This window comes from Lygodium microphyllum, chromosome 20 (genome assembly GCF_053477565.2).
Source record: "Lygodium microphyllum isolate KBCC chromosome 20, Lygodium_microphyllum_v1.1.10, whole genome shotgun sequence".
NCBI lineage: Eukaryota > Viridiplantae > Streptophyta > Polypodiopsida > Schizaeales > Lygodiaceae > Lygodium > Lygodium microphyllum.
In genome coordinates, this window is record NC_141154.1 from 23,462,709 (window position 1) to 23,479,992 (window position 17,284).

The following is a 17,284-nucleotide window of genomic DNA, read 5'->3' on the forward strand; positions in this document are numbered from 1 at the left end:
TCTAACTTAAGAGCTGTGACAAGAGGCCAAAAGGCTAAAGAGATTGACAAAGATAATGCAAAACCGGTTGAGGGAAACCCTAAACAAGGGAATAAGGGGACGCAAGTCTAGAATCCTAGCATAGAAGGGGGACCGCTAAAGCCCGTTGACAAAAAAGTCGACCCTAAGAAGGATGAGGAAGTGCTGAAAAAGAAGGTAAGAGCCAAGAAAGAAGCACCAAAGCCGGTCCAAAGACCAAAAGAGAGGATGGTTTGGCGAGAAAAGAGAGCTTTGGCTACTTATCATGACTTTGATTTAGCAAGTTCTCTTTGCAAAGTCAAACCAGATGTGAATGTCTTGCAATTGATTAAATTATCTCCAGAAGTACACAAGGAATTTAAGAAGATCCTGCGTATTGGGTATATTGTGGAACCTTTGGGCATAGCATGAGTAGGGGAAGATTGGTTTGACCATGCTGAAAAGAACTGCCCTAGGGTTCTAGCTTATGTAGATGGAATATTAGTGGAACATGCCATTATAGACACTAGATCCTCCGTCAATATCATGAGTTCAGAGATGATGGAGAGGTTGGGTCTAGGCATCTAGAAGGACAGCTCCACCCTTCTTAGAATGGCTGATGATAGTCTAAGACAACCAGAAGGTTGCATTACTAAAGTCCACGTTACAGTAGCGAGTGTAGAATGCTTCTTGGACTTTAGGGTAATCAAATTTGCAGGACGTCCTAGCCATCGAGTTTTGCTAGGTAGGCCATGGATCTTATGAACAGACTGTCAAGTTGATATACCCGCCAATCGAGTGGTTCTAGGTAGAGGTGCTAATCGAGTAATAGTCGATGCTTATCCAGAGTCTCCTCAAAGTGAGAGAGCTCCTTTATCTTCTACTGAATTAGAGATAGCAGACGATCCATCTAGTAGTGAGACATCATCCAGTGATGAATCTAAAGAGGGGTCCACTACAGAGCATATCTATCAGATAACTCTAAATGAGCCGATAGAGCCTCAGTATAGGATAAGAGACACGGATGTGATTGAGTTGGACCTTGGCACACCGAATGATTCGTGGCCAATTAAATTAGGTTCCATGCTCAGTTCAGCAGAAAGGGAGGACTATGTGTCCTTGATTCAAGAATTCCCCGGCATCTTTGCTTGGAGTTATGATAAGCTGAGAGGCATTCCTCCCAGCCTGGCTGTTCATACTATTCCTGTAAAAGAAGGCAGTCGTCCTGTGCGTCAAAAAGTAAGGCGTATGCCTTTTGAATTGAGAGGCAGGATGTTTGAAGAGTTACAAAAGTTAAGGAAAGCTGGTTTAATCTTTCCTATACAACACACAGAGTGGTGTTCACGAGTAGTTATCAGGAAGAAAAAAAACAACCAGATCTGATTATGTGTAGATTTTAGAGAGCTGAATAAGTGATAGTTAAGGATTACTACCCGTTGCCGTTCATTGACCAGATTTTGGATCAATTAGCGGGTAGGGAGATATATTCATTTATAGATTGCTTTGCGGGATATAACCAGATGGCAATTGCAGAAGAGGACAAGTTGAAAATGACTTTTATTATTGTCTTTGGTACTTTTGCATACCATGTGATGGCCTTCGGTTTGTGCAATGCAGTCAAGATTGTGGGAGAGAAGGAAGGAGTCTCACTTGTAGCTTTCTTGCTTGCATAATGGGGGAATATACATACAGGTGGAGGCTGAAAACAGTTTTTCTCTTCTTAGTTATGTAAGCCAAAAAGAACTCTAGTACAAAGAAATAGAAGAACCCTATATATGGGTCTCAAACCAAACTCAACTAACTAAGGTGGCATACTAACTGAGCCACGAACTAGAGTAGATAAGGATAGCTGTCATCTAGCTATTATTCATGGGCGGTGTACCAACCACATCTGCAACTAGCAAGTCAGTGACATAAATGCACAACGGTCACCCTGGCATACCACGAGTGGAGCTCGATATCTCAACACTCCCCCTCGAGCTCAATCCCAATTCCTGCACACCAAACATGTCTCTGAACTTGCGCAGTGCCTTTGTACATATGTCAGCTACCTGATCCTCTGTGCTGACATAAACTAGATCAAGAAGACCTAGTAAAACCCTCTCCCGCACATAGTGATAATGCACCTCAATGTGCTTTGTTCTAGTATGATAGATTGGGTTATTTTCCAAGTGTATACTACTCATGTTGTCACAATAAATGACAACTAGCCCATCTGTAGGCTAATGCATATCGTAAAGTAGCTTATGCAACCAAGATACCTCACATGCAGCCATTGCTGTGCCCCTGTACTCAGCCTCTATGCTTGACAAGGAAACTGTAGGCTATTTATTGCTGCTTTAAGTGACTGCAGCACTCCCAAAAGAGAACACATATCCACTGGTAGATCATCTATCAGAAATACTACGAGCCCAATCAGCATCAGTGTATCCATGCAATTGTATCTGAACCCTAGTCTCATAAAGTAGTCCATACTGCAATGTGGACTTCACATACCTGAGTATGCATCTAGCCGCATCCAAATGCAGTTTCCTTGGAGCTTGCATAAACTGACTTACCAATCCAACAACATAGCTCAAATTTGGCCTGGTAATAGTCATATAAATCAAACTTCCTACTATGCGCCTGTACATAGTAGGGTCTTCCAGAAGCTCACCTGCATCTGCGCTCAGCTTCACATTCTGCTCCAAAGAAACTGAAATAGGCTTACAGCCTGTCATCCCATATTTGGACAGCATGTCCAATCCATACTGCCTCTACAAGAGCCATATCCCACTTGGTGATCTAATCATCTCAATGCCCAAGAAATAACGCAGCTCTCCCAAATCCTTCATCTCAAGCTTCTGCTTCAATAACATTTTTACATGAAGGATATCTTCATCACTGTCACATGTCATAATCAAATCATCAACATAAATGACAAGTAGCATAATACCTTTCTCTATTTTTCTCACATAAAGTGAGAAATCTGCCTTGGAAATCTAAAAGCCAATAGTGACAAGATACTATCCTATCTTGTCAGACCATGCTCTAGGTGCTTGCTTCAAGCCATACAAGGCTTTCTTCAACCTGCAAACAAACTCAGGATGAACAACATGCACATAACCTAGTGGCTGCTCCATATATACCTCTTCTTGCAAATCACCATGCAAGAAGGCATTCTTTACATCCATTTGATGTAAATATCATCCCTTTAATGCAACCGTAGCAATGACTACTCTTACGGTTGCCATCCTTGCAACCAGACTGAATGTTTCTTCATAATCAATGCCATATGTTTGTGCATACCCCTTGACTACTAATCTTGTCTTGTATCTATTCACAGAACCATCTGCATTGTGTTTCACCTTATAAACCCACTTACAACCAATTGCATTCTTATCTTTAGGCAAAGGTACCAATTCCCATGTAGCATTTGCTTCCAAGGCATCCATTTCTTCATCCATGGCTTTCTCCCATTTTTCTTTTCCCATGGCTTCCTCAAAAGAAGTGGGTTCTAGTTCCTGTATCACTTTAACCATATATGCATAGTGAATGGCTGTAAATCCATCATATTTCAGCCTATCCACAGGATACCTAGCTCTCGTAGACCTGCGCAAAGTAGGTTCACTCCCAGGTGCTCTCAAAACATCCATGGTCTTCCTTGCTCCAGGTGTAACAATAGAAGGAATACCCAACTCATCATCAATGCTCTGTTCTGAGCCACTGGATTCACCATCCACATAAGACTGACCTGCATTCACATCAAACATGGGCTGATCTACCTTCTCTTTTCCTTTTCGTGATACCTGTATACCACTATCTACATTGCTTTGAGAAGATTCTCCTGATCTCAATCTACCTGTCCATGGCGAAGAATGTGAACCATTGCTAGAGGACGCTCCAGGTCCACTAATATCTTGTGACTGCTGCTGTGAATTCTATGCAGCATTACCATTTTGTGCATCTACATTATCAATCACATTTACTGGGTTATACCAGCTACTCATCTCATTAAAAAAAATATATCTGCTCACTGTAAACTTACGAGTAGAAGGGTTATAGCATCTATACCCTTTTTGCTGCAGAGAATAACCAATAAAGATGCACTTCTTAGCTTCTGGATCCAACTTGGATCTCAACTCATCTGGCACATGAACATAGGCAATGCAACAAAAAAAATTCAAATGAGAAATATCTGTTTTCCTACCAATATACCTTTCCTCTAGAGTCATGCCATGTATTGCTGTAGTGGGAGTCCTGTTCATTATGTAGATTGTTGTAGCAACTGCCTCAGCCCAGTAAAAATCTGGCAGGTGTTTTTCATTGAGCATGGCATGAGATACCTCTCCAATATGCCTGTTTTTTCTTTCTGCAATTCCATTTTGCTATGGGATATGACTACATGAATATTGCTGATTTATGCCATGCTCCTGCAAGAACCTTGCAAACTCATTTGAGAGGTACTCTCCCCCTCCATCTGACCTTAGGCATTTTATTTGCAGGCCTATTTCTTTTTTAACCATAGCTTTAAGAGTTTCGAAATGCCTAAAAACTTCACTTTTCTTTTTCATAAAATACACCCAAAATTTTCTGCTATAGTCATCAATAAAAGTGACAAAATAATGACAGCCTCCAAGAGATGCAGCTTTAGTAGTCCACACATCAGAGTGGATTAATTCCAATGGCTTCTTAATCTCTTGAACATGTCTAGGAAATTATTTCCTTGCCTGTTTTCCAAACTGACAGGCTTCACATACCTTATGTATTTCTGCAACCCTGAATTTAGGCAATCCTGTAACAATATTTTGGGCTTGCATTGATTTAAGTCGCTATACATTAACATGACCAATGAGTTTATGCCAGATATCAATATCTGCAACTACACCGGTCCCATGTGAAAACATTGCTGCACTCAATTCAGGCATGTCTACATCCAACATAAACATTCTTCCCTTCTTTCCTTTTGCTATCAAGCGACCTTTATTTTTCATATCCTCAACAAAGCATCCATGAGAATTAAATCTAACCTACAAGCCCTGCTCAACCATTTGACCAATAGAAACCAGATTCTTGGTGATATTCGGGACATGAAATACATCTGACAGGTATTTCTTTTTCCCATCCTGCATAGACAAAGGAATTTTTCCAATCTGCACAATAGGATGTGCAGTATCATCACCAGTCTCCACAAATCCTAGTTTTTCCATTTTTCTTGCATTCTGCATCCATTCTGCATGACCTGTCATGTGGTTTGACGCACCTGAGTCAACATACCACACTTCATTGCTTTCTTCTGCACTTGTCACAGAATTGTTCATATGCTGCACCATAAACAAATTCTCATTTCTGTCATCACCCTGTCTATTAGAAGATGCATAATTCCCTTGTTGCAATTTTCCATTCATGATGTCATTCTACTTTTTATAGCAGTCTTTAGTCATATGACCCATTTTACCACAGTAGTAGCATTCAACATTGCTCTTTGCATTTTGGCCTCTTTGCCATCCACAACAACCTCTTTGGCTCCCTCTGCCTCTAGAGTTACCACGTCCTCCTCCATAGGACTGGTTTTCTTGAGTTTGCTGCATATTCTGATTTCTACCACAGCCTCCAGATCGGCCTCCTCTCCCTCTACCTCTACCTCTTCCAGCATTTGAGTAGAAGATAGTTTCTTTTGAAGTTCCTCCTGAAGAAGATGCACCACAATTTCTCTGCTCCTCAGAAATTAGAAGAGCAATCAACTCCTCAAAACACGAAATCTTTCACAAACGGAAATGGATGTTCGGAACTGTGCATAATCCTTTCCTAGGCCATTCAAGGTCACAGAAACTAAATCATCATCTTCCACTAGCGACCTAATGGAAGCAAGTGCATCTGCAATCTTCTTCACCTTCATGTGGTAGTCATTGATGCTCATACTTTCTCTTTGCACATTGTGCAACTCTTGCTTGAGCTGCATTTTCTTGGCTTGCATATTTGTGCTATATATTTTTGACAAAATATCCCATGTCTCCTTTGGCGTACTTGCATCCTGAATATGCACAATCATAGAGTCTGAAATACTGATAGACAGCCAGTACATAACTTTTTTGGCTCTCTCATGCCATCCTTTAAATGCCTGCATTTGTTGTTGATTGGGAACATCAGGAAGAACTGATTCTTCTTCATTTCTTGCAACGAATTCCCAATATCCTTTTCCCATAAGAAAATTCGTCATTCTAAACTTCCATGCTTGGAAGTTGTTCTTGTCAAGCTTTTCAGTGACAATCTGTGAAAGAGAATCAGACGCCATTATAGAACACTGCAAAAAATTCTTTCACTGCAAAAAACACAGCTTCAGCCTCACAAGGGAAAATTTGCAAAATTGACGAAAGTGGTATTTGACCACACAGTGACTTCCTAGTGACGATTTTCCATCAACAGGAAACAAGGATAATTCTGTAACTCCCAATGTCTCTGCGCACAGGCATACGATGAAATTTCTATAGTAACTTTTCACTGACCTGTAGAACAGTGGTCACGCAGCATAAAACAGGTCCTTTTTCTGAGTGCGTACGAAAAACTTCCGCCTCCAAAACATGCCTCGAAATGGCCTCAAATAAAAAAAACAGAGCCCTCTTGCTACACTGCGAAGGGCATCTCAATCTGAGACAATGCACTCTTGCACTTTCCAGCTGTGCTACCTGCAGAGACTTGCTCCCAAAATAGAAAAATGAAAGCAACACTGGTCCTCTTACCAAAACACCGCAAACTTGGTTTGCTTTCTTGAGCTCGTTACCATGAACAAGGCTCTGATACCATGTCAAGATTGTGGGAGAAAAGGAAGGAGTCTCACTTGTAGCTTTCTTGCTTGCACAATGGATGAATACACATACAGGTGGAGGCTAAAAACAGTTTTCCTCTTCTTAGTTGTGTAAGCCAAAAAGAACTCTAGTACAAAGAAATAGAAGAACCCTATATATGGGTCTCAAACCAAACTCAACTAACTAAGGTGGCATACTAACTGAGCCGCGAACTAGAGTAGATAAGGATAGCTGTCATTTAGCTATTATTCATGGGCAGTGTACCAACCGCATCTGCAACTAACAAGTCGGTGACATAAATGCACAACGGTCACACTGGCATACCATGAGTGGAGCTCGATATCTCAACACCTGGATCATGGCAACGAACAGCAGACAAGACCTTTGGTGACATCTCCCCAGATGAGTTGAAAGTATTTATCGATGACCTGGGGACAGCCACTATAAGGGAAAGGATGTTGGTTATCTTAAGAAAGTGCTTTGAGCATTGCAGATAATATTGTATCGCTCTTAACCCATGGAAGTGTGTTTTTGGAGTACCTTACGGGCTATTGCTGGGCCATGTGGTCAGTTCAATAGGGATAGCAACTGACCCTGAAAAGATCAAGGTTATAGTCACTATGAGTCCACCATGCACTCCGAAAGAGGTTCATAGCTTTCTGTCATCAATAGGATATTATCGGAGGTTTATAAATGCCTTGGCAAAAAGGACATTGCCATTAACGAACTTATTATCCTTTAGCTGTCTATTTGAATGGAGCGACCCTTGTAAGGTAGTTTTCGAGGATGTGAAACAGGAATTAGTAAAAGCGCCCGTTTTAAAAGCACCTAAAAGAGGAGAGGTGTTCTATATATTTTCAGCATGCATAGTATAAGCTGTTGTTTAGCCCAAATCTGGGAGGACAAGTGGTATCATCCGATAGCTTTTGCTAGTCGAAAATTGGGCATTTCAGAGATCAATTATACCTACATGGAGAAGTTGTATCTTACGATGGTCTTTGGGACTAAGAAATTCAGGCACTACATCCTCTATGAAAAGGTAGTGTTTTATACGAAGGCGGAAGGGCTAAGATTGCTTATGAACAAGCTACAGCCGCCTGATCGTTTGGCAAAGTGGTTAATCACTTTGCAGGAGTTTGATTATGATATTAAGAGTAAGCCACCGAGGTTGCAGGGTATTGTAGAATTCCTTGTGGATTTTGGGGAGCCGAAAGAGACTTTGGCTGAAGGAAGTGATATTGAGGAAATGTTTAAAATTGATACAGCTTCTATCCCATCTTGGTATGCTACTATTACACATTATCTATCAACAGGAGAGACTGGATCTGGTTTATCAAAGTCAGAAAAGAGGAAAATCAAACAACAGGCATTGAAGTTTTCCTTGATCGCAGGGACTCTATATCGGTAGGGTGTTGATGATCTCTATCGCCGATGTGTGATGCATGACAAGGTTTCTTTTATTTTAGAAGAGTGCCATGACTCTACATGTGGAGGGCACTTTGCGGGACGGTTGACGGTGCAGAAAGCCTTATGAGCTGGATACTGGTGGCCGTCTATCTTCCAAGATTCTTTTGAGTATGTGAAGAGATGTGATACCTGTCAAAGGCATGACAGTAGAGAGAATAGGAAACGTCCATTTACGCCTATCATGGCTATCCTTCCATTTGAGAAGTGGGGCATTGACTTTTTGGGCCCTATTACCCCGTCGTCTACTACCCAGAAGAGGTACATTATAGTAGCCACTGATTATTTTACAAAATGGTCAAAAGTGCGGGCGACGAGGCAGGACAATGAAAAAGAGACTGCAAGTTTTCTTTTAGAGCAGATTATCTGCCGCTTTGGTCCACCGAGGGAATTAGTGTCGGATCGTGGGACTCATTTTTTGAATAAAGTGATCAAAAGCTTAACTGAAGCTTGGCAAATCAAGCATAATAAAACGACTCCTTATAATCCGCAAGCAAATGAGCAAGTCGAAAGTACTAATAAGTAGCTTGTGGGGATCTTGTCTAAGATAGTCTCTGAGAAGAAACGAGACTGGGACAGGAAGTTCTATGTGGCAGTATGGGCGTATAATATAACCTTCAAGCGAGCTACCAGCCATACTCCATTTAAATTGGTTTATGGGGAAGAGTGTGTGTTACCCCTCAAGATCGAGTTGCCAACCATACGGTTTGCAATTAACCACTCTCTAGGAGATGAGGATTCACTTTTTGAACGTTTCACGACCATAGCCCACCTGGATGAGCTGAAGTTGCAGAGCTTATTACACCAGGAGGTAGCTAAACGTCGGATGAAGCGGTTGCATGACCTTAGAGCGAAGAAGTATACCTTTAAAAAAAGGAAATTAGTTCTGCATTATGATGCGCGTAGGGAGCTGTTTCCAGGGAAGGTGGAACCTAAATGGGATGGCCCCTACAAGATTTTTACGATAGGGAAAAACAAGTCTACGGCTCTATTAGCTAATCTACAAGGAGTAGAGTTTAAAAATAAGGTTAATCTTAATAAGATTAAACCTTATTATTTTTAAGTATGCTAATACAAAGAAAATGCATTGCAATTCCATGTTGGGGATGATTTGAGACCTGCAAAAGAGCTTAAAGCTGGTTGATGGGTCGGTTAATTTTTTATTTGGAGCACCCATATCTGGAGCAGAGATACCATCAGGGGAAACTTATCTGGTGGAGCAAAGGATACAAAGTGATTGAGCAAGAAGACGAAACCTTTGTGTGGGAGATCAAAGTCTTCTGCCATCACTGCTTACGACTGTTGACGAGTATCCCTGTTGAGTTCAATGAAGAAGGTAGGATGGAGCCATTAGTTCATCCTCTAAACATGCTAAACTTTGACTATCATAATTACGAGTAGAGGAGTTCGTGATGGCAGGCTGTGTAAACCCATTATGGACATACACATTATATTTTGATGGAGCGTCCAGGGGCCCTAATAAAAAAGGGAGTGTTGGAGCAGTAATCCGAGATTCTTGACGTAGAGTTATGATGAAGTTAGCTGCTTATCTTGGGGTGGGATTCACTAACAATATGGCGGAGTATAAAGCCTTGATTATGGGACTACATATTGCCAAACAAGGTGGTATTCAGCGGTTGTTAGTAAAAGGGGATTCCCAATTGATCCTGAATCAGCTAGATGGGACATACACTGTGCGGAATCCCATTCTTTGTATGTATCATCGAACTGCCATGACCCTACTTGAGGAGTTTGAGAGAGTGTCTTTTCAGCTGATTCCACATTACTGGAATCAGTTTGCGGATTCATTGGCAAATCTTGCTTATGAGGAAGACCTCTTCTTCAATTGTGGTCCTGGTTTGGATATTGTTATCAATGATGAAACATGACCCGGTCGCTTGTGGGGAATGTTATCAGAGCATTCAATATATGGTAGATGATGGTTGATATGGGTGATGCAAAGAGTAGCCGAGACCAATCTACCGTTATTGTCCTGGACCCATAAGCTGATTAGACAACATGTTATGCATACGCCTCTTGCTGTATATGCAGGAGGGATGGGTCATAACCTTATACATTTAGTTTAGGGCTACGAGCCATGTGGTTTTCCTCCTTGGGAAGGAGCATATTATTGTATATCTGTATTATTTCAAGGAGGGATGTGTAGGTGCTATTCTGTTTGATCTCGTTAGGCCAAGAGGGCCAGCTTTGCGAGGTTTTGAATGTTTTATTTCATTAGGCCAAAAGGGCCGATCAATTTTTGTGGTGAAATGTTTTATTTCATTAGTCCAAGAGGGCCAGTTGTCTGTTTAGTGCAGGTACGGTTAATGGTTTCTTGTTTTAGTTTTGTGCTAGACAGGTTCGGAAGAAGAGCTTGGAAGGAGCCGTTTGTTGCGTGGAAGCTTCTCGTGGCCCTATCCAGGTGATATTTCTCCTTTATGAGTACTGTGATTTTTATGCTATATGTGTCTGTGTACTTGTTAAGGGGTTTTTCTTTTCTTGTTGGGGATCGGCATCCAAGGCATGAAGTCTCGAGGTTTAGGTTAAGCATGTTTGAGGGAGATCTGAGTAGTCGTTGCCTCTTGTAAAGACATTGCCAAGTATCAAAAGACATGTTTTAGAAGGGAGTCCTAGTGACCCTGTTCTGCTAGCCTGCTAGGCAGCCGTTCTAGGAGTTCTTGCTTAGTTGTGAGGCAATTAGAGAAGCCTGCCAGAAGAAAAATAATGATAATAGAAGGAAAGAAACCCTGAATATCCCAAAAGGCAATAAATATATATAGAGGTGTGTAAAAAGGGGTTCTAACCCCCTATAAAAAAAGAAAAGAAACGAAATGAAAATTTATAAGCAGTTGATCATCGCCTAGCGAAGGCCTGGTAGGTTCCTGGGTACCGAGTCAGACCCGGGGCCGATGCCTTGTCTTCCTAAGGGGTGGCTTCTTGCTGAAGAAGAAAGTAAGGAAGGTTGGAGCGAAAATAAAAGTGAGCATTAGAAAATGATTAAGTGTCGCCTTGCGAGGGCTTGGTAGGCTCTTGGATACCGAGACACGACCTGAGGCCGATGCCTTGTTCTCCTTGGGTCACTACGCTCAGCTCCATCCTTTTTACATACCCGAGTATGAATCCTAAAACCCTAAAAGAAGAAATGTGCTAAAAGAAAATACTTCTTGATCAGGCTATCGGAGTCCTCGCCTAGTAGGAGCTCCTGGTTGTGTTGTCCTTAGTTAGGTAGGTAGTTCAGACCACCACTTAGGGCAACCTCTTTGATAGTTCTTTTTAGTTTGGCCGTGTTGGAACAATTGGTTAGTGACTAGCTTCGGATATTTTATCAAATTCTGCTAGGCCTACTCCTTGTGGATGTCATGCCTTGGTTCTGTCAGGGGGTAGGGTGAGCATTGTGCTGTGTTTAAGTGGGTATGTGTTTTGTATCAGCTTGATGCTTCCTTTGGTTGTTTTGTACAGATCTATTGTGGGATTCGACGGGCTGAGTCGCCCTATCCCGTGGTCACCAATGAGAGCGGAGTTTTGATGCCGAGAGTGCTTAAAAATAGCTAAAAATTACGAATATCAAGGGAAAAATATTCAACGTCGAAGGCGGCGGCTCCAGCTAGGACGATTTTAAGCATCATGTGCTTTACAGGCGCCTGAGAGACACTTGTTGATTTTTGATAATTTTTCAGACTTCCGGACGAGTTGTCAGGAGTTGTTAACCAATGCGGGATGTCAAGTCGGATGCACAGAAATTTACAGCACTCGATTTGGACACCGAACATGGAAATGGCCAACAAATGGGCAAGATTTGAAAGGGTGGACTTCTTTTTGGCCAAATGGTCATGACTTTGGGGGGAGGGGGGTTGGAGCATTTTATGTAGCATGAAATCGTGGGCATCGAAGAGATGAAAAAAACGTGAGAATATGGCACCTGCATCACACCGTTTTTTTCGCCATGATCTTGGGCAATGCATCCTCCTGCCTGCACACAACCCCCTCAAGTGATCATGGGACTTGATTCCCTCCTGTATGCTAATGCTATCGCCATCTCTCACTGGCCCAATGATGGCCTGGATGAAGATCTCTGATTTTAGTCTTTCTCTCTCCTCTCTCTCTCTCCCTTAAGGGGTTGTTCTTGTGTGGAAGAAGACAAGGAAGAATGATGGAGGAAAGCTTGTCCAGATGAGACCGGATTGCTTCCGGATGGATGAAGACTTGAAGAGTGCTATTCTTGAATATGTGAGCATTAAATGCATGCTGGAAATCAGTCTCATAATCAAGACCAAGAAACCGAGACCTGAAAATAAGCGGTAATGCTATTTTTATAAAGAAAAATGATCTTTTTATGCTATTTGCTTTATGAAACCTTGTTCATATGGGATGAAAGTTCATAATGATATTGTTTGCCATGAGTTTCAACTGTTTGTAACCTGAAAATCAGAAAATATGAGGCTACATGACCGGAATTAGTGTTAAAATACATGAAAAACACGCGTTTTAAGAGTAAAATTGGGTTTTTTGCTATATAAATGAGAAAAATGATACGTCACACCAACTAAATCTGAGTTTTGCTATCAATGAACCTCAGGGCCACAGCCCACAATCAATTCTCATTTTCAATCATTATTTATTAAAGAAAAATAGGAAAAAATGCCCAAAATTGGTTAAAATTAGGAAAAAATAGGAAACGGGTTGAGAAAAATTAGGGAAAATTAAATTTATGTTTGTGCAATGTATAACGATAGCAAAGCACGAGGTTGGCCTCAGTTTATCCCCATTTTTATGTTTTGTGCGTATTTATCGAGCTTTTAAAAGGGAGAAATGCATAGAAACCCTATCTAACCGATCAATGATGCAAAGTACTAAGATTTGGATGAAGAGGGGTTGAAACGCTGAAGGATAAAGAAAAGATTTGATTTATGCATTGCAATTGGCATATAGGAAACGGTTTAAATAAAGAGAATGGTAGCATGAGTATATTGCTCGGTGTCTCCTTTCAACGCAGTACATGTTAGTGAAATTCATAAAAAGAATGCTTTATGCACTATGCACAATGCTCATCTTTCTTTTGTCTGAGCACATAGCCATACACAATTTGCATGAAGCATAATAATTAAAAGGTATCAGAAAAACCTCTTGAATGCATGGCACCTGTTTTCCTTAGGTTGTGACCAACAATGAGCGTGAGAGGATGTCCTAAGCTGTAGGTTAGTCGTTGGGTCCTAAGGGGAAAGTGTAGTGAGAAATAGCCCTACACTTAGTCTTGACCTTGGTTACACAGCTTGACCTAGACTTGTACCAGATGGATGTCAAGACGGCTTTTCTATATGGGGACTTGCACGATGAGATTTACATGGACCAGCCTAAGGGCTTTATAGACCCTTGTAGGGAACACCTAGTGTGAAAACTAAAGAAGAGTCTATATGGCTTGAAGCAGGCACCTAGGGAATGGTACCATAAGTTTGATGCATTCTTGCAATCATAGGGCTACATCTGCAGTGCTATGGATCCGTGCTTGTACACGAAGAAATCCCGTGACGGTTCTTTACTGATTTTGGTACTCTATGTGGATGACATGCTTTTAGCAGAGACAACTCATGAGGAGCTAGATGCACTTAAGGCTTAGCTCAACAAGAGCATTGAGATGAAAGATTTTGGACATGCCTCTCATATACTTGGTATGTGCATTACGCACGATAGATCTCAGGGACTACTCTATCTATCACAAAGGGAATACATTCATAAAGTCCTTGAGCGCTTTCGCATACAAGATGTTAAGCCTATTGGCTGTCCATTACCTTATTATGTGAAGGTTTCATAGACTGATTATCCGCAATGAACATAATCTGAGAAAGAGATGGAGATAGAGAGTACACAAAAAATAAGATGAGAATTAGAAAATTTATTTAGCTCCAAAAAAGTGATACAAAGATGGCTCTGTCCACCTGTGCACTTCCACAATGAAGCTTAGATGGCGATCTAGATAGAAGATAGATGAAGAGCTTAAGCCTAGTTTGTATTCTCTTGTTTTCTTTTTTTGTTTTTATTTGCAAAGAGACATGGAAAGAGAGGGAGGGAGGAAGGGAGGGAGAAGAATGAAGGGAGAGGAAGAGAAAAAGAGGGAGAGAAAGGAAACAAAGAGAAAGAGGAAGAGAGAAATGAGAGATGAAGGGAGGGAGAGAGGAGGATGAGTGAGAGACAACGAGAGAGAGAGGGGGGAGAAACAAAGAGAGAGGAAACATAAAAAGGGAAATCGAGAGAGAAAGAGAGGGGGAGAGAAATAGAGAGAGGGACAGGGAAGGAAGAGAGGAGGAGGAGGTAGAAAAGAAGGGTGAGGTAAAGAGAGGAAGGAGAGTGAAAAGAAGAGAGAGAGAGGAAGAAAGAGAGATAGAGAGAAAAAATAGAGAGCAAGAGAGAGGGAGAGAGAAATAGGAAAAAAATGAGAGAATGAGAGAGAAGGTTAAGAAAGAAAAGTAAAGGGAGAGGGGGGAGAGAGAGATAAAGAGAGGTGGGGTGACATTTCTCTTAATATATTTTTTTCTTAAGCTTTTTATTTTCTATCTTTGATTGTCTTTGCAATGAGATGAGCTGAGTGAGAGAGGGGAGGGAAGGAGGGAGAGAAATAGAGAAAAGAAAGGAGGGGAAGGAAGAGAGAGATGGAGAGAAATAGAAAACGAACGAGAGAGGGGCTTCATTAAAAATGTCAAAACCCGAGTATGGCATTCACCACAACAGAAACGAGACATAGACACGCATGTTAGACGCGCAAAGTCGGGCGTGTCTATCATTGCGTCTATATGCGCGTGTAAAAGAGCGTGTAAATAGACGCGAATTTTATGTCTATATATCTGCGTAGATAGATGCGAATATAGACATGTTTGCAGACGCGTAATTATTTAACCACCTGAAATTGGACTTAATATAATTAAAAAACCAGAGTTAATAATTATTTTTGCATTGCTCTCTAATAAATGATAGTTCCTCTAGTTGACAAGCTTGATATAAGTAATTAGCAGTAAGCGACACAAACCTTATTATACAAATAGTAGCAAGCATTGCATGTATCTCGTAGTTTCTCTACTTGAAGATGATAAAAAATACTTCATTTTTATTATGGAAAATTCAATTTAGCTTTAAACTTGACTATTGATTCTTGAGTATGCACATGTGCATATGATATTTTCCATAGAATTAAGAATACACATTGAATCATTAAGTGAATTAAGTATGTTACAGTGAATGATCCATCTCACCTTCAATGAGATGAGCCCTTCCTAAACTTTTTACTTCTAGGTCTATGTTACCAAGAGGTAACGAAACAAATAAGTCTATCCCACTATCAGATGTGTTACTATATTGCTCAATAACTTCATCATCATCAACCACATTATTGTCCTCTTCTGCGTTTCCTTGAACATCCTCACGAGGTTCATCTTGTACTATATCACGCATATCATCCATTATGGTGTCATCATGTATATCATCATTAATTGTTGGATTGTCATCTGCTATCTCTATGTCGATAATATTACCATATATTGGTTTTGAACGATTAGATATAGGGATGACATACCACCATCAATTATTGTTTACCATTGGATGATACACAACCTGTATTTGAAAAACAAAAGCAAGAAACTTAAATACTTATTATATTGTGTATATGTATCACATGTATACATATAACAAAATTAGCTTTTACATATACACCTGCTCGCATTGTTGAGGTAGTACTAATGTGTCATTCTTATTTTGGTGAAATTTTGTAGAGTCAATGATTACAAAACCACTTGGATGACGTCTAATTGTGCAATGCTCACCATTTGTTACCACTTCTTTAAACCACTTCACATCCAGTACATATATAAAGAATTATCTGAAGTCAAGCTTCAGAATATCTTGGATCAAGTCACAATAACCTTCCATGGTACGATTGGCATCCTCGAAGTGAGAAAGAACACCACAATCTTGGGTATTTCTCTTTTCATCTATACGTTGAGTTCGAAGATGCTTACCCTCACACCAAATAGTATTGAATAATGTGCACTAGTAATAAAAGATTAAGATCAAACATGTCAATTTATTATATAAAATATAACTAGAAACAAATTAATTGATAGTATATCTCACCTTTGATAAGCAACCTCATGCGTATTCCCACTCTTCTTGAGATATATTAATTTCATCCTCTTTTTCCAGTCTCTCCATTTCCTCATGTAACTAATCTATATCAATATGACGTGGGAGCGCATTTAGATGATCTGGAAATGGGACATTACGTCCATATCTCGTGCAAAATGCTCATCTTTCTCTTTTTCTTCTTGCCCTTGCTTCATTATATAGTGTCACCCATTTGCTCATTACATCACTATTGAGCACACAAAAACTATTTAACTTACGAAGTTCTTCTTTTGTTAGCACTTTACTCATTCCTTTTCCTTGAGGTATTATAGAGGTCATCCTCAAGTCTTCATCATCTTTTCATAGTTGTGGTTGAGAGGGGTCCACTTCAGCAAGATATTCAGAGATATAAACAAGGGATGATTGCACTAACCAACCCTCAGCCATGCTTCCCTTAGGCCGTGCTTTTTGCCTCACAAAATCTTTCAAGGTTTTTATGAAGCGCTCAAGAAAAAACATCCACCTTGCATGAATTGCCCCACAAAGTGTGATCTCATTAATCAAATGCACGAGTACATGTAATTAAGCAGTCAAAATGGAGCGAGGAAAAATTTCCTCCACCAAACAAACCACCTCAACTGATAATACTCGAGCATCTTGCAATGTGTTTGGATCAATTTCCTTCGAGCTCACGTATCTATCAGGATGTATTTGACAATTGTTTATTTTTGTGTAGAAATTCAAAGAGGTTGACTACATGATGTATGCAATATATAATGAAAAAATACAATGTATACACACCTCACAAGCTCTCCCATCTTGTAAATGATATCATGTACATCTTTGGATACACAATGGGATATGCTAGTAGGAAGTACGAATTGAATGTAAATAATATTCATAGATCAAATGATTAGTTGAGGAAAAAG